This window comes from Vespula pensylvanica, chromosome 20, assembly GCF_014466175.1.
Source record: "Vespula pensylvanica isolate Volc-1 chromosome 20, ASM1446617v1, whole genome shotgun sequence".
In the NCBI taxonomy this organism is placed as follows: Eukaryota; Metazoa; Arthropoda; class Insecta; order Hymenoptera; family Vespidae; genus Vespula; species Vespula pensylvanica.
Window position 1 is genome coordinate 2,641,993 of NC_057704.1, and position 27,016 is coordinate 2,669,008.

Consider the following 27,016-nt stretch of genomic DNA (forward strand, 5'->3'; position numbering starts at 1 on the left):
GATAAAGAGATAAAGAGATAAAGAGAGATAGAGAAAGATAGAAAGAAAGAAAGAGAGAGAGAGAGAGAGAGAGTGTGTGTAGTAGTAATAGGAGGGATACTCGTATAAATAAGTACGTTTGTATTTTGTCTACTTATTCGGTGAATAAAAGAAGAAGGGAAAGAAAAAAAAAAAAGAAAAGAAAAAGAAAAAATGAAAAAGAAAATAAAAAACGAAAAGAAAAATAAAAAAAGTAAGTACGAACGAAAGTTCCATCGAATAACGTTTTTGTGTATGTAATTAAAGGTTAAACTTCATTCAGAAACGCTTGAAACGAAAACGAGAAACAGATCGTTGTTTGGACATGTTATATATATATGTGTGTGTGTGTGTGTGTGTGTGTGCATACATACGTAGATCGTGTTTGAGTTTAAACGGCCAGAGAGATGTTTCATTGAAAGTAACCTGACTGACTGCTACTTGGCTCGAATGAGAAATCCGAAAGGAGAATGTATGCACATATGTACGTACGAAAAACAATGGGGAGATCAGATAAAAAAGAGACGAAAAAAAAAATGAAAAAGAAATACAGAAGAAAAATAATAAAAAAAGGAAAGGTTTACATCATAAATCATTCGAATGAGATCGACCCAGTAAAATTCCAGACAGCTAAGGTTTTATCGATTCAATATACGCACATATACACACATGTATACGTATATTCTCTTTTACTTTGGTACGATTGGTTCGATCCTTGGAAAAAAAGGAGAACAAAGTATATGTATATAAATGTATGTACATATATATATATATATATATATATATATATATATATATGTAAGCAAAGAAAGTAGAAGGAGTACAAGGGATGAAAGTGGTGGATGGAAAGCCGTCGGTACAAAGGAAGGAGCATGCGATTCCGCAAAAGAATATTCGGTATGCCCTGGTCTATGATGTTCGTGTAGATGAGAAAGAGAGAGAGAGAGAGAGAGAGAGAGAGAGAGAGAGAGAGAGAGAGAGAGAGAGAGAGAGAGAGAAACCGCCTTCGGAATCTCTCAGAGCACAAAAGTTCTTTCCTTCGTGGCCTCTGAGATCGAATAATATACGTGCGCTGCGCTTTAAGGAAATTTAAGGTCGCCTTCCTGTAGAAAAAGAGAGAGAGAGAGAGAGAGAAATAGATAGATAGAAGTAAAGAGAGAGAGAGAGAGAGAGAGAGAGAGAGAGAGAGAGAGAGAAAGAAAGAGATAGTCTTACCCGCATCGACATCGCCACCTTTCCAGATATGAGATCTCGGATTTATTTGCCTGAAATATCGTCGAAATATTCTACGATAGAGAGAGAGAGAGAGAGAGAGAGAAAGAGAAAGAAAGGTCAGTGACCTCGATTTAGCATCGTAATCATTTCAGGATTTAATGTTATTTGCAATTGTATTAGAATTGTATCAATTGTATTAAATATTGATTAAATTAGATCAGAGCTAATGGATTTTACTTAATTTTTGATATTCTGTCTTTTTGTATCTCTCTTTCTCTGTCTGTTTTTATCTGTTTGTTTGTTTGTTTGTTTGTTTGTTTGTTTGTTTGTTTGTTTAATCTATCTATTTATCTATCTATATCTGTTTGTTATATGTATTTGAAAGAAGAAAAATGAGTTTCTACTTTGAATTCGATATTTCGAAGGATACGTAAGCATTACGATGACAAGTACTTGTGTAATCTTGATGTATCAAGTACTTAAGCTTTCCTTTTATTAGAAGCCACGTAAATATATATATATATATATATATATATATATATGTATGTATATATGTATATGTATATATGTATATCTAAGCGGCTTTTATTAAAGCTCGTTAAATAACTATACCTTAGATGAACTTTTCCCTAAAACTTTTATTATAAAGATTTCATCTATCATTCTTTTGATAAACGAATCTCACGAACCAATAAATATATCATCGAGAAGTTAATTAATTCGTCATTTTTCATTATAGCTTAGTCGTTTAAAAAAGACGACGAAAATGAACGATCAACGTGTAATGTCCACGACATTAACATTAACGATAATTGTTTCTTACATATCAGCATTCGTTCTTAATTGAAAAAGAGTCGTCAAAAAGAGAGAATGCAAAAGAGAAGAAAAATAAAAAAAAAATAAAAAAATAAAAAGAAAATCGAACAAACAAACAAACAAATAAACAAATTCTTTCGAGCTACTCTTTTCATTCTTTATTTTTCGTATGAAAAAAAAAAGGATCGAGAATAAGAAAAGAAAGAGAGAGAGAGAGAGAGAGAGAGAGAGAGAAGAAGAAAAAGAAGAAAACGTAAAATCGTAGTAAATAGTAGATTTCCAGGGTAAAGTAGAAATGTGGTTTGCCGTAATTGCGGCCAACCAAAGGGAAGATACGGTCCTGGTTTCGTTCAAAGTCGAGGAGAGGAGGAGCAACGTTTTTCGCTTACCGAGATTACACTCGAGAGCTACTATCGTCCATCGGCATCCATACATACATCTATACATATATACATACATAGATATATACATAGATACATATATATTTGTTGTTTCTATTTAATCGCAAGGAATCACGTTTCGAAATAAAATATATATATATATATATATATATATATATATATATATATATATATGCTACACTATGGTATAGTATAGTATAATATAGTATAGGATAATATAGTATAGTAAGTAGAAAGTATAAGAAAAAGGAGATAAAGAACCATAGATAAGAAAGAATAGATAGAGTTAGAAAAACAGAAAGAAAGAAAGAAAGAAAGAGAAAGAGAGAGAGAGAGAGAGAGAGAGAGAGAGAGAGAGAGAGAGAGAGAGAGAGAAAGACGACAGTCGAGAAACTAATGAACCGTATATTTCCTTTTCAAGGATCATGATTCCCTATTGTGGGAAGAGCTGGACATGCTTGGAAAAAGAAAAAAAGAAAGAGAGAAAAGAGAGATAGATAGAGTGAGAAAGGGAGAAGTTGTAAGAGAGAAAGAAAGAGAATCTAATGAAGGACTCTCTGTCCCATCCCCTCTCTCTCTCTTTCTCTCTCTTTCACCCTCCCATTCTCCTTTCTATCTCTTTCTCTCGGATTTCTATTAAAACATGATGTTTCCCTACCATAGTCCGTCTCACTTCCTCTCTTTTGCTTCTTTCAAAATTCCAGACAGACAGAGATAGATATAGATATAGAGATAGAGATAAAGATGGAAAGAAAGAGAGAAAGGGAGAAGCGATTCACTTAGAATAAATCTCTCTTTTCGTTGTGCTCCACCTGTTCCTCGAGATAATAATAATTGTTAACTCGATGACGAAGCTTTTCGAAAGATATACAAAGCTTCTCTGTCTGTCTGTCTGTCTGTCTCTCTCTCTCTCTTTTTCTCTTTCTCTCTCTCTCTCTCTCTCTCTCTCTCTCTCTCTCTCTCTCTCTCTATTATTTTGAAATTTGCCTTTACGACTAGTACGCGCGTTCGCGTATTATTATCTCTATAAACTTGTCTCCTGAGATAAAAGAAAAAAAAATGAAAAAGAAAGGGAAGAAAAAATAAGAAAAGAGAAGGTACCAAGTTTTTAATAAATATTGCAAATAATTAAATAAATAAATATATAAGTAAATAAATATTATAACGAGAACGATGAATAAAAGCGACATATATATATATATATATATATATATATGTGTGTGTGTATGTATGCATGCATGTACATATATGTATATACGTATATATGAAGCTTGAAAACTTTCGGAAACAGTGCTGCGCCACATCCGGCCACGTAATCTCTCCCCTTGGAATATATTCAACGATACCGCAAGTGAAAAAAATGAAAAAAAAAATGAAAAAAAAAAAAAAAAGGAAAAGAAGGGGATTAAGACAGGGAATGACAAAAGGGGTGGGAAGAAGGGTAAGGTCATCTCAGTTTCATTTAATCCGCGTCACGGTGGTGGTTGGAACATTTTCGATTCGGCAATTTCTCCCATTGGACTTTCTCCCTCTTCAAGTTCGTTCCGCAAGGTCGGTCACCAAGCGTGCAAAGATAGAGATAGATACATAGAGAGAAAAAGAAAGAAATAGAGAGAGAGAGAGAGAGAGAAAGAAAGAAAATTTTCTATTATACGGACGGCCTACCAGATGTCACGGCCCGCTACCGAGGAGTGACACCGTAACTAAAGTCGTTATCGTGTGAAATACATCTGCCGACGAAAGCCTGGTAACGCAGCAGCCGTATAAGAGAAAGAGAAAGAGAGAGAGAGAGAGAGAGAGAGAGAGAGAGAGAGAGAGAGAGAGAGAGACAGAGAGAGAGAGAGGGAAAGATAGAGAGAGAAAGATATAAAGAAAGAGAGAGATAGAATATGCGTGTATAGGAAGTAATATATATATATATGAATGGTGTGTTTGTGTGTAAATGTATGTGTGTGTGAGTATATATATGTATATGTGTGTGTGTGTAGGTACGTGTAAAGAGAAAAAGAGAGATATATCGTAACGACTCTTCTACCTTCCTCTTTGCCCTCGTGTATAATCCGAAACTAGAGATAAAATTGTGTGCAACTGAGATTGAAGATGGACGAGAACGAGAGAGAAAGAGAAAGAGAGAGAGAGAGAGAGAGAGAGAGAGAGAGAGAGAAAGAGAGAAACGTGTGTGTAAGAGAAAGCTTTCAGAGAATACGTTTAAAGTCCACTTTTGCAGTAGTTCGTGACCGAAATAGGGAATGCAAAATGGCTGGATTGGACGAATTAGCATTGCGTATATCGCGAATAGAGAATTTCGAACAGAAGGAGGATTAAATAATTAGGATTGAGAGAAGCTGTTTGAACCGTTTATATATTATCCTTTTCAAAGTTTAGACATTTTAAAGCATTCTCTTTCTCTCTCTCTCTCTCTCTCTCTCTCTCTCTCTCTCTCTCTCTCTCTCTCTCTCTCTCTCATTCTCTTTCTTTTTTATCGTTATTATTAAAAAATGTTTGATATCGCAAAATGTTAGATAGTTTTATACTTATTTGTAACTAGATGTTATTTTATTTATTTTTTTATTATTTTCTTTTAATTTATATATATATATATATATATATATATATATATATGTATATATATACAATATGATTTTACTCACTTATTATCAGAACTTGTAAGTGGATCGCGATTGTATATAAATGTTGAATCATTTTGATCATTACCTGAAAGCAAAAGAAAACATAATTGTTAAATATCATTATTATCATCATCATCATCATCATTATGATTATTATTATTATTATTATTATTATTATTATTATTATTGTTTTTATTATTATAATAATTATTATTATAAGAATCGAACGCGTTCCTTGCGATTGATTTTTTCTCTCTATCTCTCTCTCTCTCTCTCTCTTTTTTTTGTAACAAACAAATAATAAAACGGAGGAATTTCTTTTTTTCTTTTACATTCATTGTTAATTAACTTTTTCATTTTGAACAGCATACATATATATATATATATATATATATATATATATATATGTATGTATATATTCGAAGAGTAGACGAATAAGAGCACATATATGCTATCGAAAAATTGATGCTCCGATGAAATACGAATAAGTACAGTGACAGCAAACCGATGACCTCGCAGGTCATTCTATGACCTTTGAAGAAAATTTTTAATGACGTTTGAAAAAGTTTGACTAAATTTATCTAGATTCTTGAAGAGAAACAAACGGAAAGTAAAGAAAAATAATTGAGATTTCAAATTTTAGCAAAATGCAAAATAATAATAAAAATATATATATATATATATCTTTAAATTATCTACTTAGATAAAAAAAAAATCTAAAAGTGTCTACGCAGTGATATGTAATTATCTACTTATGTAAGATCGTTTAAAGAGAAAAACGTAAAGAAATCATCGTACGATATACAAAAATATAGAATCTAATTATCCAGTGAATTTAATTAATCTATAATTAATTTCCAATAGGTTCTCAAAATGTATTTGGATAATTCAATGATCTATTTGTGTAACATCGTTTGAACTAATTCTCTTATTATATAAAAGATTTAATAATAATATTAATACACACACACACACACACACACACACACACACACACATATGTATAAACATATATATATATTAAACAATTAAATATAGAACTTATTTTTCATTTCTTCGATTCAGTTCGTATAAATTAGATTCATCGAAATAAACGTATTATTTATTATTATTATTCCAAAAACTACTTTTACAATATGATTAGAATAAGCGTATCGAGTCTATCCTAAACGCGTTTCGTATGAATTATCAGTGAAACGTTGCGTACAATTTCGCGAAATGCATTATTTCACAAGTGCATCGGAGCGAAAAGGTTAATAAGGTTCCTACAATTGCAACATGCTATTTCATTATATACGTATAAAATAAAATATATACGTAATACGGTATTTCGTTATATACGTGTAAAATATATATTATATATATATATCGAATATATATTATAATATCGAAATTTTCGTGTTTGTTTTTTTTTCCATAATTCATATAATAATATCCTATTAGGTTCTTCGTAAGTTGATAAGTTTATTGATGAAAGTTCTAACATCGTTTATTACAACCCTTAACAAACAGAAACAGCCCTTACGAATTACATTTCGTTTTACTATTACTATCCTATGGTGTCTCTCTACTTTTCGAAAATAACAAACTAAGAGGAAAAAAAGAAAAAAAAAAAAAAAGAAAAAGCAAACGCTTTTCCAATAACAACAATGTCCTTGGAACTCTCCAAGTATTCCACCATCTATTTTTCTTTTTCTTTTAAGAAAATACGATCGATCGGACTTTGGATTGGTCGTTTCTGTGATTGGTCGATAAAACGATTCGACGTACGTACGTACATACACATACACAGACACACACACATATATATATATATATATATATATATATATATTTCTTCACTCTTTTTTCCTTATACGATGACTTGAAATAGGCAGTAGTAAAGAAAAAGCCGATGAGAGAAGTCGTATTCGGAGAGAAGGCGACTCGAAAAGGACGAAGGACGAAGGACTTGCCATCTGCCAGTACGAGTGGCTCGACCCTTCGGTAACCCACAAAAAAAAGAGAGAGAAAAGAGAGAAAAAACGAGAAAATAAGAAGGAGAAAGGAAGAACGATCCTTCCTTCGAAGGCAGACACTCTCTACCGCCCACTTTTCGATTACACGCCACCAAACCTTCTTCTTCACCTCCTCACTTCCTCACCTCCTCACCTTCTCTATCTTCTCCTTTCGAAGCAGCTTCACGAATATTCCTCCATACCCCTCCTACCGTTTCTTTATTCTCGAGATAACTCCGTAGGATATTTAACGACGGAATAATGAAAAAAAAGAGAGAGAGAGAGAGAGAGAGAGAGAGAGAGAGAGAGAAAAAATTTATCAGCAACTCTTCGATCGAATTGTCGAGAAATAAATTAGATCGAAAGATTGTGTTAGATATTAATTATGAAATAATTCTTATCTCGTTTATTTCTCGTATATCGTGTAATAAAAATATCCTTTTGTTGTCATTATTATTGTTACTCTTTTTTTCTTTAAGTTTTGCATCGAATTCATCGAATAAGAATATAATAAATATACAAAGAAAGAGAGAGAGAGTGATTTTGAGAATAAGATACGAATTGAAAGACGTTTTAAATTACTCGATTTTAACGTTTCGTTAGTTTGTAAGTAACTTTCATGAAAATGATAAAGTTCTTGGGATATTCAACGTTCGCTTTTTAACGAAGTTGCTTTTCGAGTAGAGAAGAAGGATAGAGTAAAGCTCGGTGAGAAGTGTAAAAGTGCGAGTTTATTAACTCGAAAGGAGAGTATAAGTATGGTGGTATGATGATAGTATGTGGTGTTCGCGTATGTATATGTTTATAACGTTTCATCTCTTTTAACACATCCAACACGTATCTATGCACCGTAGTACGTCCTATCACCTTTACCTTTATTTCTTACCTGAGAGAGAGTCTTCTACTTACGTAATACATACGTTGACTTTGATGAATTCGTCTTGAGAAAGTACACGACTACGTAAAAGCGCAAACGGCCACGAACGAGCCCCGAACTAATCTTAGCTCTCGCTTACCTTTCAGGTAAAGTGAAATAGGTGGTGCTCTTGAGTTAAAGAGAATGTGTGTGTATGTGGGTGAATGGTTAGATATGTGAACGGAGAAACCGGACCGCAAAACTGTACAAGCATGTATGAGTGTGTGTGTACGTGTACGTATTTATTCGTTAGATGTATAAGAAGAAGAAGATGTAAGTGTGAATAGTGTTATCAGGAAGAATAAGAGAGTTAACGCTTCCACGTTAAATACATCAGAGATTCTCAAACAAACGCTTGATTATATTGATTCGAGAAGAGTAGAGTATTTTTGTTCATTAACTAAGTAAGTATGTACATGTAATATAGTAAAATAAATGATCGATATATTTATTCGTTATATATTTCTAATGGATATGTCGATTAGTATTTGTAAGAAATTATCGATAGGTGATGTTACCGATCGATAGAAATGTATGTTTAAGTTGAATCTTGGTTATATTATATGTAACGATAATATATTTCGGATATCGACGAATTGTTTTGTTTATTAATATTTTTTATTAACAGTTTAATTTACATTTCTCTTTCTCTTTCTAATTTTCCTTTATCATTCCGTATAAATATATTGACAAAACGTCAAATACTGATATTTATATTTGTTTAAAATATTTATTAATAATCGCATCGAATTATTAGAAAATTTTTCGATACATCATTTGAACGATCGATAAAGCATACAATTTTAAGACCACTTAGAAAATGTTCTTCTATCTATTTTTTTTTTTTTTTTTATTTTTCAATTTCCCTTTTTTTCTTTTTCAAATTTCATAAAGATCGAAGTAACATCCGAGACGAAAAGAAAAAGAGCACTGTGAGAACCGCTGTTCTCTAAACGAAGACGATAAAGTTAACTAAAATTCATTGCTTTTTCGCACTTAATCGTAAGATTAATCGTTTTATCTCGGATTTCTTCACACGACGCACTGATTCGACATTTCTTTTTTATGTAAGTTGTGAAATAAGAAAGAAACGTTGAATCGTACGAATCCGTTTTAATTCGAATCCTGCGAGACGTTGGTACGATGTAAAAAAGGCAATTCGAGATTAAGAACAAAAATAAATAAATAAAAAATAAATAAAAAAAAATCTTATAACCAGGATATCGAAATATACATCTACATTATCCATGGAGTTTATTGTTCTTTTGATTTTGTAGTATATTTGGGATGCTATAGTCCTTTTTTCTTTCTTTTTTTTTTTTAACAGGATCACATATACACATATTCAACGATTATTTGTCCCTCTATTTCCGTGGCTAACGTCTATGAGAGTGCCATATGCGTTATTACATTTTCTCAACTAACGATAAAGCAACACATTGGTTGAATAAAACGTAACGAAATTTTATAGAAAAGCTTGGTATCTCTACCACATGGTAAAAACAATTTCAAAGAGATATTAATTGATCAGTCTATATGGATACAGTTATTCAATATTAAAAAGCGTATAAATACACCATCGCCCGAGAAATATTATATAACTGTGGATGAAAAAAAAAAAAAAAAGAAAGAAAGAAAGAAAGAGAGAAAAAGAAAAAAGAAATTTAGAAAAATAATGAAATGAAAATGGAACTCGTTTTTATCGTATAACGACACGTAACAATCGTTACGTATCGAAATTTAATATCAAATGCGTTCAAAGTTATGTTAACTCGAATTAAATGTTATTATCAATATATTTCGTGAGAATGAATAGAACTGATAAGTAAAATATTTTATCCTTTTCTCGTCTCGATGCTTCTATTTTATTTTATCATCTTTTTTTTTTTTTAAATAAAAAATAAAGAAAAAAGGAAAATAAGGTAATAGACACTTCTTACGAAACTATATTGAAAAATTGAAACTCGTCGTTCTTTTAAAAATTTATATACAATGTATGTGTATGTGTTTGTGTGCGCGCGCGCGCGCGCGCGCGCGCGCGCGCGTGTGTGTGTGTGTGTGTGTGTGTGTGTGTGTGTAAGAAAATCAAATATCTTAAGACAGATATACACGTATGAAGTATTTATAAATGCTTTTTATAACGTCGGAACTAGCTCTCGAAATTATTCGTGTTACTTCATACTGTGTCACTGTGTCATATAACAAATGACGGAATTTTTCTTTTACTTTTTCCGTTTTACTTTTTGCCACATCGAGAGTAGATATTTTTGAAGAAATTATACATAGCTCGACGAATCAATTTGCTTTTCCTTCACATCACTGTACAGAGCGTGTCCCAAAAATTAATCGTCTATTTAAACAAAAAATCGGATAAATTAAAGAAAGAGAAATAAAAATAAATTTAATAATAATAATAATAATAATAATAATAATAATAATAATAAATCAAATGACGATAAAATATTAAACAAAGTATGCAAATAATAATAATAATAATAATAATAATAATAATAATAATAAAATAATAAATTAAATGTTAATTGAAAAAATTAAATGTCAATGAAATACTTGTTATCAAATAATAATAATAATAATAATAATAATAATAATAATAATAATAATAATAATAATAATAATAATAAATCAAATAGATTCGTATAATACAAAATGTAAAAGAAAAAAAAAAAAGAACCACCGACAACGTCCTTAATGATATTTATATTAATAAAAATATAACAACGATCGAAAAACTATCGAAGTATCGTATCGAAAGAAAATAGATTTAAAAATCTTCCTTATATTTGTACGTGTACATACGTACATATTGTACGTATATGTAACATACGAACTTGAACATACGTAGTTGTGTAAAAATAAACAAAACGGAAGAAACATAGAAATGCAAAAACGAGCAGCAAACGACGTCGGATGTTTATCAAAAAAGAAAAAAGAAAAAAAAAAAAGAAAAAAAAAGGAAAGAAAAATGAAAAAGAAGAGACAGAAAAAAAGAACAAAAAAGAAAAGAAGAAAAAAAAAGGAGTGAGATATGGTCGATCGAGTCGCGTGTGTGTTGTATCGAATATTGACCGAGCGTGAACGTTCTGTCAAGAAGAAAATTCAACGATAAAATGGAGAACGGCAAATGGAGGAAGATAGTACGGACAATGTTGAAATGAAAGGTCCGAATTTCATTGGGAAAGCTGAAATATACATACATATATATATATATATATGTATATACGTATATACGAACGTATATACGTACGTATATGTACACATAGATACATACATACATACATATGTATATATAGCTATATGTATAGAAAGTTTAAGTATATATTTGTTCCTCTATATTCCGTATTTTCCTTCTATAACTATACTTGTCGTATTGTCGTTATCGTTCGAAAAGACAATATTCACTATGGATATTGTAAGCTACATGTGGCAAGTGCTTAGGATAGCAAGTGTGACAATGATAGTGAAAGAGAAAGAGAGAGAAAGAGAGAGAGAGAAATAGAAATATTCAAAGAGAGAGAGAGAGAGAGAGAGAGAGAGAGAGGAAGTATCATGTAGGAGATGTAGTAAATGATCCATGTAAGTTTCTAACAAGAATAAGAGAGAGAGAGAGAGAGAGAGAGAGAGAGAGAGAGAGAGAGAGAGTAAGGCATATATAGTATCTGTAAACTCGATCCACGTAAATGGTATTTGTAGATTGAACCTATTGTTTCTACAAGTCTCTTTCATTTACAAATATCATTCAGATAAGCTAGATAATATTTTAGAATAAATAACAAAACGATAGAAAATTATTACATATATGACTAGGATTAATTCAACGACTATAAAGGATTAAGAAATTTTTCTTTCTTTCTTTTTTCTTTCCTTTTCTTTTCTTTTCTTTTCTTTTTCTCTTTTTTTCGTTTCTCCAAGTATTATTTTTTCAACAACGTTTAATTTATAAATTACATTTTCAAAATTAAAATTTCGTTCACAATTACTATCTCGACGATAGTAAAAATAATATCCGATTCGTTCGATATATATAATAATTTGTTTGAGTAACTTGATGGACTAACGTTAGGATAAATAATTTTATTTGTACCTAACGCACGCTATATATACATATATATATATATGTATATTGATATTACGGGGACGTTATAAGCTAAGTAAGTCAATTTATTCTGATAACGAGGGTTATCTCTTAGTTATTGATGAAGGTTTATCATTGGTGGAAGCAATTGGGGGTGGGTGGTTAGAAAGGGTGGCTGATAATAGTCGAACGTGAGATTTCAGGACAACGAGAATTTAAAGATCGTCTTTTGTGTATGCGTAAATATACGATTATACTGTCTATTTTCTTTTTTTTTTTTCAAATAATAATAATGATGATGATGATGATGATGATGATGATGATGATAATGATGGATAATAATCTATATCCTTTTCTTTGTCAATCTCATAAAATTTAACAATCCTATAAAAAAGAAATGCATTTGCAAACTTTACTAATGATAATAATAATAATAATAATAATAATAATAATAACGATGAGGATAATAATAATGGTGAAACGAAACGTAACAAGGATACTTATTTGATCATAATGTTTCATTATGATCGATCGATCGATCGATCGATCTATTTATTTTATTATTAATCCGATGAAGTTGAAAAATCCTTTAACAAAAATATAATCTACTTTTTGGCTAATGATAATCGAGTCCTTCTCTAATTGTTTCTCGATAAATACCAACGAAGAGAGAGAAAATGAGAAAAAAATGAAAAGACAGAGAGAGAGAGAGAAAGAGAGAGAGAGAGAAAGAGAAAGAGAGACAGAGAGAGAAAACATTGGAGAAAAGCAGTAATGCATCACCGTGTTGTTAGTTCTGCGAATGTCAGGTTCGCTCGTTAACCATAAATAAGTATCATAGGTAAACACAATTTTACTTTTTGCTAAACATTTCTTCTGAATGTATATCGTTTAAGCGATCTCTTTTTTTTTTTCTTTCACGTTAAGATTAATAATAAGGTTAATTTAGGGTTAATATCGTCTCGGTTGAATATAAATTTTATATATTTATATATATATATATATATATATATGTATAGGTGTATATATACACATCTCGTTTATTTGACACTAAGAAGATCGTGCTCGAAATAATTTCAAAGGGAAAGTGGATATATTAGGGCCAACTTTACTGTGAAATATACCGCAGAGAGGTAACACTGCGAGATATCTCGAGGAACTAACCATTATAAAAACGATTTGCTGAGTCGCACTGTCGTCGTCATGGTTCTTCTCTTTCTCTCTCTTTCTTTCTCTTTCTCTCTCATTCACTCATTCTCTTTCTCTCTTTCTCTTTCTCTCTTTCTCTTTTTCTCTCTGTCTCTTTTCGTTCGAATTACTTTTCTTCTTTCTCAGGATTCTTTGATCTCAGCAGTTAACGTAGAACGAAAAAGAGAAGTTTCGAATGGTTACTATATATAACGAATAAAATATAAAGAATCCTGGTTACATCCGTTCTCAAATGTAATATATTACAAAAAAAAAGAAAGAAATGAATAAAAAAGAAAATTAATAATCGAGACAGAAAAAGAACGACGGGAAAAGATAAAGAAAAGAAATATATTCTGAAGAAATGCGAGTATATAGATGATATTTAATAATTCTATGTACTGGTTTTTGATCCATTTCAGATCGTCTAATTTTTATTTTATTTTTATGTGAGGTTTATATAAATTAGTATGAAATCTATTAAGTTGTTACATCGACTCAAATGTTCGACTATTGTTCATATTATATTCATATTGTAAAATCGTATATTTCATATGTAATGAACTAATATACATACATACACCTACATATATATATATATATATATATATATATGTATGTATGTATGTATACATGTAAAGAAATACACAATGTATAAATTTTAATAGAAAGTTTAAAGATAAACGTGGATCTATTCCATCCAGATATCATTTTTTAAACATTTCTATAAACTTTCCATTGCACGAGCAACTTTTTTTTTAATTTTCTATCTTTTTTGTTATTTCAATTATTACAAATATCGTTATTTTAATTAAAGCCGGCAAAACGAATCGGATAAAAATATTCTTTTGTATTCTCGTTGGATATATATATATATATATACATATACATATATATGTGTATATAAACTTTATTTTTAGTATATAAATTTCGTGTCAATTAATCCAACAATTTTAACATAGTATGTAGATAAATTTCACAAAGAGGCAGATATACAAATACACATTTGAATTTTAACAGGCCACATGTTTAAATTTAATATTGCTTTTTTCAAATATCCGAAGTGTTTTCACAGAGATTATCTGTTATGTCTATTACAGATTTTTCATGGTATATTAAGAAAATAAAAGGAACGAAAATACAAAGTAAATACATTAAAAAAAAAAAAAAAAGAAAGAAAGAAAGAAAGAAAGAAGTATTCTCTTCCTTTTGAAATTAGTTCTATCTTTTTTTCTTTATCGTCGAAACAATTTCGTTTTGTTTTTAAAACTCATTTTACAAGCTAACGAAATTATTATTAAATGCGTTTTGCGTTCTCGTCGAAGAATCGTTCATTAACGTTTCTCTTTACAGAAATAGCATCAGTATTGAAATTCATTACATCCGAAAATAATAATGAAAATTAGTAATGCTTGCTAGATCGTATACGTGTGTACGTGTATGTGTGTGTATGTGTATTTTATTACGAAACGGAAGTTCTGTTATTGATTCGTTATAATATCATTATCGGTCGCGATAATGACTTTTTGAAATTAACTGTCAAATACGCTCGACATCTTTCAGTTCTTTCTGTCTCTATCTCTCTCCTTTTCTGATCGTATATAAATAAAATGAGTAATTATCTGTTCATCGATTGTTATCCTATGTTTCCACTCATCTATCGAAATTTATCTCGACGTAAAGAGATAATGAAATTGAAGGAATCATAAAAAAAGAATACATATAAAAAATATAAATTAATTAAGTCATTAATAAAATAATAAAAAAGCAAGAGGAAGAATTATACAAAAGGAGAAGGTCAAACATTTTCGTATAATATCGATTTGATGTAACTTAAAATAATTCAAGGTTTTCAAATAGTGAGTATATTAAAAATATTTCAAAAGTATCACGAATAATCATCCGACAGTATCTATGTATACTTTATTTTCTAAAATACATAGATCAGAATTAAAAACAGCACAAGGAGACAATATTTCGTACAACGACACTATCTCGTTATACTATTTCAAATTTCAACTTATATATTTCGAAAGATAAATAATATCAAAATCTGAAAACAAAAATGGCCGAACGATTACTCCGTTTCTTAACTTTATATATCCTTTATTTTCCAAAATACATAGATCGAAATTAAAAACAGCACAAGGAGACAATATTTCGTACAACGACACTATCTCGTTATACTATTTCAAATTTCAACTTATATATTTCGAAAGATAAATAATATCAAAATCTGAAAACAAAAATGGCCGAAGGATTACTCCGTTTCTTAACTTTTGTCAATAAGTTTAATCTATATATATATCGATCGTTTATATTATAAAATACTTGTCGATAATTAATAAAAAATATTGACGGTAATGGTAGTGATTTTATTTATTTATTTTTCCTTTCCTTTTTTTCTCCCCTCGAACAAGATAAGTACTTACTTAAATATAATCTCGATCAGTTTTCTAACAAGGGCGACGCTTTGTGCACCATGCCAGCAACACTACAGGCAGTCGTCCGTTGTGTGTCGTATCTTTTAACGTACAACAAGGCTCATTCAATTTTCTTCGTTGGCAAGTTTACAGAGCCGGTCGCGTTATGCAAGGCATATTAATAGGCCGTCTAGAACGTGGCTCGCATTTACCGGTCGACCTTATAAGCGCCTGGCGCTACTACCTACATAAAACCCACGTACATACAAGGTGTCGCAAAGTAGATAAATAATGTTTCTACGTGCAATTTGTATACGCATAGGTAGATTACATATATGTACGTATACAAAATGTATAAATTTATTTATCGTAGTGTATATATGTATATCTGTGTATACGTGTATGTGTGGATATATAGCGAGTATATCGTGTAATATGCAAATGGTGGATATGCATTCTCAGTAGGATGAAAAAATCATAAGGAAGTGTCATACGAGAAAATTAATATACCTATATTATCTCTACGAACGACTCGTTTGATATCAATTATTTTTGCTATTAATTTTCTATTATTACCGGGGTTGCTTTGTTATTTACTTACTTACTTACTTACTTATTTACTTACTTACTTTATATTTGTCCGTTTCGTTCACTCGTGTCGAACGAATTTAATTTAATCTAATTTCAAATTTTATTTCGTTTCTTTTCATTCTTTCTTATCGAACGATCAATGACAAGGGACTTCAATTAATCGCTTAATTCAATGTGTTATTGTTATTTGGAGACTTTTTCGTTTCTCTTGCGAAAAAGAATTTTACAATCGACAACGACGTCTGTATGAATTTATTATTATCATTATTATTATTATTATCATTATCATTATTATTATTATTATTATTATTATTTATCGTATGACAAATTAATTTCTAATTTTATGTATTAACACGGTACACCCAGTTTATACGAGAATAGATTCTATTATCTAACACATGCACGTTACACGCAAACAGACATACTCTAACAACGAATGGATAATCATTATATCCATTCTTTTCTCTGTTTTTTTCTTTTTTCTATCTTTTTTTTTTTTTTCTTTTTATTGCCGTATCACTTTATCGTATTTATTTCGAAACGTCGGAAAGATTTCAATAACATTTAAATTAATCTGATTAGAAATAGAGCTCTAATGAGGAGTATATAGTTTCAACAGATCAAATAGTTTCTATGAACGATCAAATATATCTATGTATGTATACATGCATGTATATATGTATTTACGCATACATCTTACGTTCCCAATTAATCTTCTCAGAAATTTGTGATCCGTAAGGGTGGGTTGTACGCGATTTAACGAACCAGCTCGATATTGATTTAGTGTATTCCCAGTGTATATCACGTGAATGAATTACCACAGTCGTAAAGCTGCATTCGCTGCATTCAATTAAGTCAACGCTAGAGCAATTGTCAGAGCCAACGAGAGAGCCGCTGCTGCTGCTGTTATTCTGTGTGTGTGTGTATATGTGTGTGTTTGTGTGGATGAGAACGTGGACATGGATGTGGATATAGGTCTGTCCTGTAGATTAATATGTAAAATGTGGATACTAAAGCTAAAGATTAATTGTTAAGCACGTAAGACTTTTATGAATAGATAAAACGTAACTACGTGCGTGTATGTATAGGTATAGTAAAAGTATTAATTTTGCTAATCAAATATCCTGAAGTTTGAAATAATTCAATCTTAAAGAGACTAATGTAATTTAGTAGGTGAGAATTTGAAGAAAGAGAGAGAGAGAGAGAGAGAGAGAGAGAGAGAGAGAGAGAGAGAGAGAGAGAGAGAGAGAGAGAGAGAGAGAGAGAGAGAGAGACGATTAATTCATCGATAAAAGATCGAAATTTTTAGAAAACGCAAAATTTATACTTTCTTTTTCTTCTTTAATATCTAAATGTCATGAGATCTTTCGAACGAACAAGTATACTTTTGTAAGTATAAATTAAAATAGGAAATGAAAGAAGAAAGAAAGAGAAGACAAATTTGAGAAATTAAAAGGAAATAAACCAACATATAAATAAGAATTCTGCTCTCTCTCTCTCTCTCTTTCTCTTTCTCTGTCCTTTCTTTCTTTTTCTTTTTTTTTTATTATATCACAATACAATCTTCTCGAGAAGTTCGAAACAAAAATAATTCTTTACTCCACATGTGTGATTTAAAAAAAAAAAAAAAAAAGAAAAGAAAAAAAAACAGAAGGAAACAAAAAAGAAGAAGAAAGAGAGAACATTATCCAATAAATTATTCTAAAAGTTATTTCGAAACTCCGACAAAAATTTCAATTAAAGACACTTCTCATTCGCGAAATATATATATATATATGTGTGTGTGTGTGTGTGTGTGTGTGTGTGTGTACGAAGAGAATCGAGAGCTTGTTGAGTCGCACGTGCGAGAGAAAGAAAACGAGAGCTTTCACGTCGTGCACAGCAATGTACTCGCGTAAACGCACACGCATACACACACACACACAAAACACATACACAAATAAACAAACAAACACACAGACATACACAGATACAATACAACCATTTGGGACGTGCATTCATTGCCGTGCATTATCGTTGCGTGGGTGGAGTGCACTGAAGCTATGAATAGAAAGCAAGTTTAAGGCTACGATGCTACGCGTCAAGTCTCTTTCTCTCTCTCTTTCTCTCTCTCTCTCTCTACATACACACACACACACACATATATATATAGACACACACAAAACATGCACATAAATGTGTATGTATATGTATATGTATATATATATATATATATATATATATATATATATATATATATAGACAGATACACGCGTGAAACGAAATGCATGTTCAGACCTTCCTCGACAGATTTACGCGTAGCCTTTAGGAAAACATAAATCATCTCAAAGTTGTGGTAGTAACATTCTGACATGGCTAAAACCAGTACGAATAGTTTCCTTAAATGTCATGTAATTGCTTAAGGTGTTACAAGGAACAGACAATTTCCTTGTTAAATCCGACGTCTTCCTTGAATGCTAATTGAACGTATATTTCTGTTAATATATAGTACGTATATATATATATATATATATATATATATTAGGTTTTGATATACATCGTGTGTAATTGTTTACGATCGTATACAAGCAATAATGTCATTGTTAAATCCAACGTCATACTTAAACGACAATTAAACGTATATTTGCGTTAATGCATTTAGTATATTCATTAAGTTTTATGCGTACGACGTAGTTAATCATTTACGATCGTACTGATATGAAAAATTTTCATTGTCAAATACAAATTTAATAGTATTTCAATTGCGTCCCTGTATTTATTATATTTCATTAAATCGAATCATTTTTCTCGAACAATGGTAATCGAACGTATATTTGTTTCGTTAGATTCTAAAGATTAATTCAATGTTTGTCGAGTTTTAGTTAAATGAATTATTGAAATTAACTATCGGATCGATTTTAAATCTTTGCGAGCTGATTCAACGAGAGTATCGTGATTTAATAATTTTTGATTAAATAGATTGTAGTATTGTTAAATATTAATATATTAAACAAATATACAAAAAATATGTTTTATATATTCTTAATCGGAATTTATAATATTTACATACATATATATATATATATATATATATATATATATATATACATATATATATATACACAAAGGAATTTGAATTCCAAGTTCGTAATTCCTAAAAATTCGCTGGGATCCAACGACAGCAGTTTCGGAGAAGAATAAAATGCTCTCTGTCTTCGACATATTTGAAAAGAGAGAAAGAGAGAAAAGAAAGAAAGGAAAGGAAAGGAAAGGAAAAGAAGAAGGAAAAAAAAGAAAAAGATATTTTCCTTCTACCACGAACGTTGAGAGCTACCCCTTACATTCCAATACCTTATTTCCCACTGGAGAATTGTAAGAGGGACCAAGATGAATTCAGTGACCTACCGTAAAGCGGCACTTTCATGAGTCAACATAACGCGACACGTTCCCATCCGATAGATAGAAAGAGAGAGAGAGAGAGAGAGAGAGAGAGAGAGAGAGAGAGAGAGAGAGAGAGAGAGAGAGAGAGAAAGCTTGGAAATTTCGTTGTACCTTTAAAGGATTCGATATTTTACGAGGGAATTATCGACCGAACATATTATACCTCGTCGAATATCTATCCCTTGAGAATTCTGTATATATGTATATATACCTATGTATATAGAAAGATTCGAAGGAACGTGATTTGCTTCGAACAATCGGGACTAGTATCAAAAATGAAAAAAAAAAAAAATAAGAAAAGAAAAAATGAAGAAGTGTATGTGGGTATATATATATATTTTTTTTTTTGTTATTAATAAAATATTGTATTCGGAGAAAACGTAGAAATTTTGTAGATCTACGAAACTGTTGTTGTAATTAGATGAAAATGGTAAATAGATTTATATATATATATATATATATATATATATATTGTGTTATAAATTTTCATCTGGGAGGTACTACGTTTTTAAGAAAAATCGTTCAAACAAAAATAAGTAAATAGTCCGACTTCGACTTGGGAAGATTGTAAAATAATAATTTATTTCTTCTTTCTTTTCTGATTTTGTTCTTAATGAAAAGTATGAAAATCGTTTCAAGATCAACTTTGTTCCACTTCTATTCTTTTTCTTTCTTTCTTTTTTCATTTTTTTTTTTTTTTTAATTTCTCTAATAAGAACACTTTCTTTTTTCATAATGCCAAAATATTTAAGTAAAATATCTCGCAGTTTTTTGAAGGAAAGGCAAAAAAAAATGTTTAAATTTCTTGAGCAATATCTACAATATATATATATATATATATATGTATATAAACAGGAGAGAGAGAGAGAAAGAGAAAAGAAGATGGAACGAAAAAGATAAAGAAAGAATGAAAGAAAGAAAGAAAGAAAGAAATAGAGAAATAGAGATAATATTCGTATAGGAAAAAAGTTATGACAGTTTGTTCTCTATGAGTTAAACCGCGAACTAGCAACCACGTTGAATAGGGTAAAATATCGTAGGGGTTGAAAGAGAGAGAACACGCGTTAACTCGATGGTTGCCGAGTTGAGTTCTTTCTTTTTACGAGGTACCGTCAGAGTAGTTACGTGGCTCGACTTTGTAACAAAAGGGGGTGAAAAAGGGAAAAAGAAGTATAGAGAGATATACGAGTAAAGGGTAGCCAGAGAAAAAGAGGACGTTAAAGAGGTCGAGATAACGGGCAAAGGCCAGGGTCGATCTTAAGAGATCTACTACTGACGGCTACTACTATTACTACAACTACTATTACTATCCTTTGAACGTTTCAAGATCTCTTTTCGACTCAAAAATTCGGAATCTTCGGAATTCCTTACGTACTATCGTCCTAGGTATTTTATTGAGAAATGAAATGAAAAAAAAAAAAAAAAAAAAAAGAAAAGATAAAGAAAAGAGGAAATGAGAAAGAAAAAAAATTCACTTCTTTATCTACTTCATTCTATTTTATTTTATTCTATTTTGTTTTATTTTATTTTATTGTATCGTTCTTTAATAACTCGCACAAAAATTCGATATCCTCGAAATTCCGTATACATATTAAATTTTTTAAATAAAGTTTTTCTTTTTTTTTTTTTTTTTTTTTTTTTTATTAAAATAAAAAAGGAGAGAGAAAAAGATTCTCACTTATTTAAGGTTATCAATTTTTTTTGTTTCTCTTTTTTCTTTTTTTGACTTTATTTAATTCTTATCATCTCGTTTCTTTTTATCTCCTTTTCTTCTTTTCTCTCTCTCTCTTTTTTTTTTGTTTTTTAATTTAAATTTCAAATCGATCGTTTTTGTTTCATCTTTTTTATTGAAATGCAAATTGTACGCGTTTGCAGTCGTTATTTTTATTTTCAGATAAAACAAAAAAATATGTATATAATACATATACATATATGTATGATACATAAAGAAAATGCCGAAAGACACGAAAGACAGTTAATCGATAAGGAATATCCAATAATAATTTTCATTCAACCAATAAAACCGTGACGATCATCGTGATAAAACAAGTTAACCAATGGAAATACGATGAGAGTTTCTGAAAACATGAGAGAGAAACGATCTTGAATAACGAACGAGGAGGACCGAATTGGTTCGATTAAAATTCATTGAATAAGGAAAATTGAAGAGGATCTTCTATCGATCATGGTTTACTTCAAGTAAAGTTTAATCGAATCAATTTCGAGATAAGTGATAAATAATTATTGTGTAAACCGTGAACACAGAGTTTGGTTTTGTCAATTATCAGATCGAGAATTAAGAGAAGAGAAAAGAAAGAAAACAAGAAAAAAGAAAACAAAACGAAACGAACGAGAAGAGAAAGAGGAAAATAAAACCAAACAAATAAAAAAGAAAAAAAGAAAAAGCCACGAAAAATATCCTTTTCCGTTTTCTATCGTACAAATTGAAATTTATTTGCGTGAATGCGTCCACTCGTAGTATATAACCGTACATATATATATATATATATATATATATGTTTGTGTGTGTGTGTGTGTTTTTTTTCAGGTATACGCACGATTACGAAAGAAAACGTGACAAACTGGACAATGAGAAAACGGGACAGTTAACCATATGTTTTAACGAGCCTCGAGTATTAACATCCCTCTACGATCTACACCCATTTCACCCCTACCCTTTCATCTATTTGTTTCCTTTTACTTTTTATATATATATATATATATATATATATATATATATATATCTTTCTCTCTCTTTCTTTCTCTCTATCTTTTTTTTTTCTATCCCTTGCGCCCTATATCCCACATATCTCCTATACCACGTGTTGTATATTTTTGTTCTTTTTTTTTGGCCATCCAGGATACTACCCCCTAACCCCTCTCTAACCACCCTTTTATCACCCAGTCGCACACAAGAGATATGGAAAATTTCGTTTCCTCGCAGTTCACCCACAACGCTTTTCATTAAAACCAGTCCGTGAAATGAGAATTACTTTATTGACGTTAATTAGCTAGACCTTGTTCGTGCATTTGTGTGTTATGTGTTTGTGTGTTTGTATATGTATGTATGTATGTATGTATGTGTGTGTGTATAGATGGATGGATGGGTATGTGCGAGTAGTTACTAGACAATGAAAATGTGCTAACTTTTTTTTCTTCGTGTTTTTTTTTTGTTTCATCTTTTTCTTTTATTTTTCTTTTCTTTTCTCTCTCTCTCTCTTTCTTTTTTTTTCTCTCTCTCTTTTTTTTTTTTTTTTTTTTTTTTAAAGCGAGAATAACGATCTTGACAAGATGGAAAAATCATTTGGTTATCATACGAACAAGTATTCTTGTCTTTTATCTCTGTTTTTAGTTTATATATATATATATATATGTTTTTTTTTATTTTAGAATTTTTTAGAAAGTAGATTGAATTTTTTACGTGCAATAATTACGAGCATATATGTACGAACTTATTTACGTGGGATGAATTATTAAAAGGAGGATAATAAGTTGTAGCGTGAAATGAAAAACTGTGCGTATGAGAAAAGAAAAAGGAAAGAAGAAAGAAAGAAAAAAAGAGGGAGGAAGAAAGGAAAGACGAAGGAAGAGAGGAAAAGAACTAGAACAAGAAAAAGAAAAAGAAAAAGAAAAAAAAAGGCGAATTACTCGGTAATTACACGACGAAAATTACCTCATTACGGTACTTACTTAACCGTGTTTCATCTTACCTACAACCGTGAGTATGTTTTCCGTTTTGAAATAAAACCGAGTGAAAAAAAAAAGGAAAAAAGAGGAAAAGAAAGAAAAGGAAAGAAAAGAAAATCTCTGTGAACGTATATTCTTTTTTTTTTTTCTTTCTTTTCTTTTCTTTTTTCTTCCCTTTATTTTTTTTTTTTTTTTCTTTTTACCTTCGTCACGACACATCTCCAACAAGTTTCAGCTTTCGATCGATTGAAATATTATTTGAACGTTACTGAATATTAATTATTATTTTTTTCTTTTTTTTAATCGAATTGTAAAAATATAATAATGTACAGTGTTACAATCTGAATTGAAAAAAAAAAAAAAATAAGAATTATTAGCTTGAAAAGTCTCGAGAATGGGTATTTAAAATATATTAAAAATATTTATGAGAACTTTCGATTCGCCCTCTATTATCGATATCGATATCGATATTATTTATTGTCGTCCAAAGTTATATATATATATATATATATATATATATATATATATACCTATTACTATAACAAGAATGAATTTCTAGAAAATATTATTACTTTAAATATTACTACAATACTCTTTAAAAATGAATACGAACGATAACATTTTCTCCTTATAATTTCGAAAGAGCAAGAGAGAGTTTTGTATTTGTTAACATAATAAAAATAAATATTCTCAATATAGATCGTAATAGACCAAATATATACTTTCAAGTATACAACATGATGTAGCATTTTCCCGGCAATATTTCAAGTACCAGTTTCAAGTACAGATGAAACGCGAGAGTACGATCGTCGATGGTAGGATGATGGTAAAAATGAATAAAAAAAAAAAAAAAAGATAGAAAAAGAGAGAGAGAGAGAGAGAGAGAGAGAGAGAGAGAGAGAGAGAGGAAGAACAAGAAAAGAGAAAAAAGAGTAAAAGAAAAATGTCGGTAATTACAAAGCACGAGCAGAAAATTTGTGCTTACGATGTTTTCTATCTGAGAGCATCGTTAAAAAATCTTTTGCTAACCAATTACAATTTGCGCGATACACAGGATATTATCTATGAAGTGTATTACGATGGAAGGGGATGGGGAAAGGGATGGGGTTCGGGGGTTGGCAGGATGGGGTAAAACTCTCATATGTACACGCTGATAATATCAATACCGTTCGTCTGGCTTATCGCCAAGTCGAATAACCAAGTAAAAGCAGTAGCAGCAGCATCTACCTTAGGTCGATCTAATAAAAGGATTATCGTGTCTCTGAAATATTTCGCATTAATAACATCGTTCGGGATTTTGATATAATTTCATTAATTTTTTGTCATTACTGAAACGTATTTCGTTTATTAATTTCGTAACTTTCATAATCGTTTTAAAGTAACATTGAAAATCGATGATTGTTTATCATTGATCATTATTAAAAATCGAATTACGATATTATTATTAATTAACAATATTAAAAATTATTTTACTGTATTAATTAATATAATATAATATTATGTTAATAGTATTAACTATGTTTTATTGATATTATTATTAATTAATAATAACATGTAAAAGAGTTTGATATGTATAATAATGATATAAAAGAAAAGAGTCTGATAATAGTTAAATAATATACATGTAATAATAATAATAAATATCGACAACTTATATATTACATCTAACAATCCTTTATAAAAATTTATTTATTTCTACCTTAGATCTATGGATTTCTACTGTTACCTTGACACCTATAATAATAATAATAATAATAAAAATAACACTGACAATAACATGTAATAATAATAAAAATAACAACAATAATGATCGAATACGATGTGTTATATACAACTATTTGACGTCCCATAGAAAAACGTACATTTTCTTCGTTGTACGGTTGTAATAATTCACGATAAACGTAACCGTAACATCCCCGTTAAAAGGACCAATGGCAGATCCAATGGGTGTCTTTCGCTTAGGCAACGTTCGTGTTAAAAAGTTATCTTGAAACGGCGTGACATCCGGAACGATAGCTTTCTTCTATATATATATATATATATATATATATATATATATATATATATATATATATCTTCTACTTTTTTTTTCGTTTCTTTTTTTTTTCTTTTTCCCTATGGTTACTCGAAACCTTATCGTATTTTTACTGTCCCGCGTAAACCCTGGCGGAACGTTCGTTGGAAACGTTGTAAAAAGTTTATGTCTTTCGGAAGTAAATTCGTCCTGGGTTGGTTGATGCGCAAGACATTTTACGCGATAAAAAAACATTTCGTATCCCCAAGACCGAAACGATTTCTACTTTAAACACCTTCCTTCTATCTTTCGTTTTTTCTTTCCTTCTGTTTCTTTTTCTTTTTTGATTTCTATATATATATATATATATATTTTTTTTTTCTTTCTTTCCATGTTTTGTTACAAGAGAAGAAATACGAGCAAGTAATTCGCGATGTTTAGATTAAATATGTCATAAGGTATTTAACGAATCAAACAACTCTAAATTGTAAATATTTTTCAAGAAAAATATTACCATTGATATTATCGTCTATTAAAATAGAAAAGATACTGGGAAAGAATGGTTATAAAAAGTCGTTTCTATAAAGTATACGAAACATCGTTTCAAATTAAAAATTGAACAATAAATCATTTATTACAAAAAAAAAAAAAAAAAAAAGAAAGAAAATAGAAAAGTAATTTCAGAATTATCAAAGCAACCATCTTCTTATACGTAAATATTACAGGTGATAATGTTGATGGTGGTATCGTGTCTCACATTCGATATTAATTATTCTACATCTATACGAACGATATATTAAATATTTTTACGTATATAACTAAAAAAAAAAAAAAAAAAAAAAAAAAGAGAGAAGAAGAAAGAATTTGAAAGAAAGAAATAAAGAAAAATTATAACAACGAATAAATAATTGTTCGATTACATTAAACATTATTCCACTTAACGTTCACATAAATTTCAGAATTTGTTCTCAGAACGAAGATAAAATTTAAATTCTCGTTTCTACTTTCCACACTCTTCTTCCTTTCTTTCTATTTCTCTCTCTCTCTCTCTCTCTCTCTCTCTCTGTCTCTCTCGATCTTTTCATTGAGTACGTTAGAATTTCATTATTAAGACGTCTCACAGGGAAAATCCGGTAATTTTTTAAAGCTCCTTAAGATCGCGCATGAAAGTTACCTTACCTACTATGAAGTCGTCCAACTTTCAACGAATCTTCTTTTTTAACGAGCACAGACGTAAAAAAGTTTCTCTCTCTCTCTCTTTCTCTCTCAGTCTCTTTCTCTCTCTCTCTCTCTCTCTCTATTTTTCTATCTTCGTCTCATTCTATCTCTAAGTTTCTCTCACCCATGTGGCGTTTTCTCGAAAAGTTTTCTTCTCATGTAAGTCGTTACGTGTCCTCGTTCTTTTTTTTCTTTTTCCTTTTCTTTCCATCTCTCTATTTAATTCCAACAATTTCTCTCTCTCTCTCTCTCTCTTTCTTTCTTTCTCTCAAAAATCCTCACTCCGTTCGAATCACCAAAAACTTATTATTATCGAGTTGAACTTCTTTACGTAATAATTTAATAGACCTCGTGAATATATAATCACATTTATTATCCTTCAAAAATCA

The 27,016-nt window shown here is 30.1% G+C and overlaps 1 protein-coding gene across 8 annotated transcripts in view; it reads right to left on the reverse strand.

Moving 5' to 3' along the window:
* Nucleotides 1–27,016, reverse strand: part of LOC122635991 (fasciclin-1) — a 310,273-nt gene that overhangs the window by 172,408 nt on the left and 110,849 nt on the right. Inside the window, exon 1 of one of the 8 annotated variants that reach the window (XM_043826765.1) lies at nucleotides 5,102–5,165. The exons of the other annotated variants lie outside the window; for them this stretch is intronic. The gene's annotated coding sequence lies outside the window, so the exon portion shown is untranslated. Of the gene's footprint in view, nucleotides 1–5,101; nucleotides 5,166–27,016 lie in introns of those variants that run through there. 8 annotated transcript variants of the gene reach the window in all.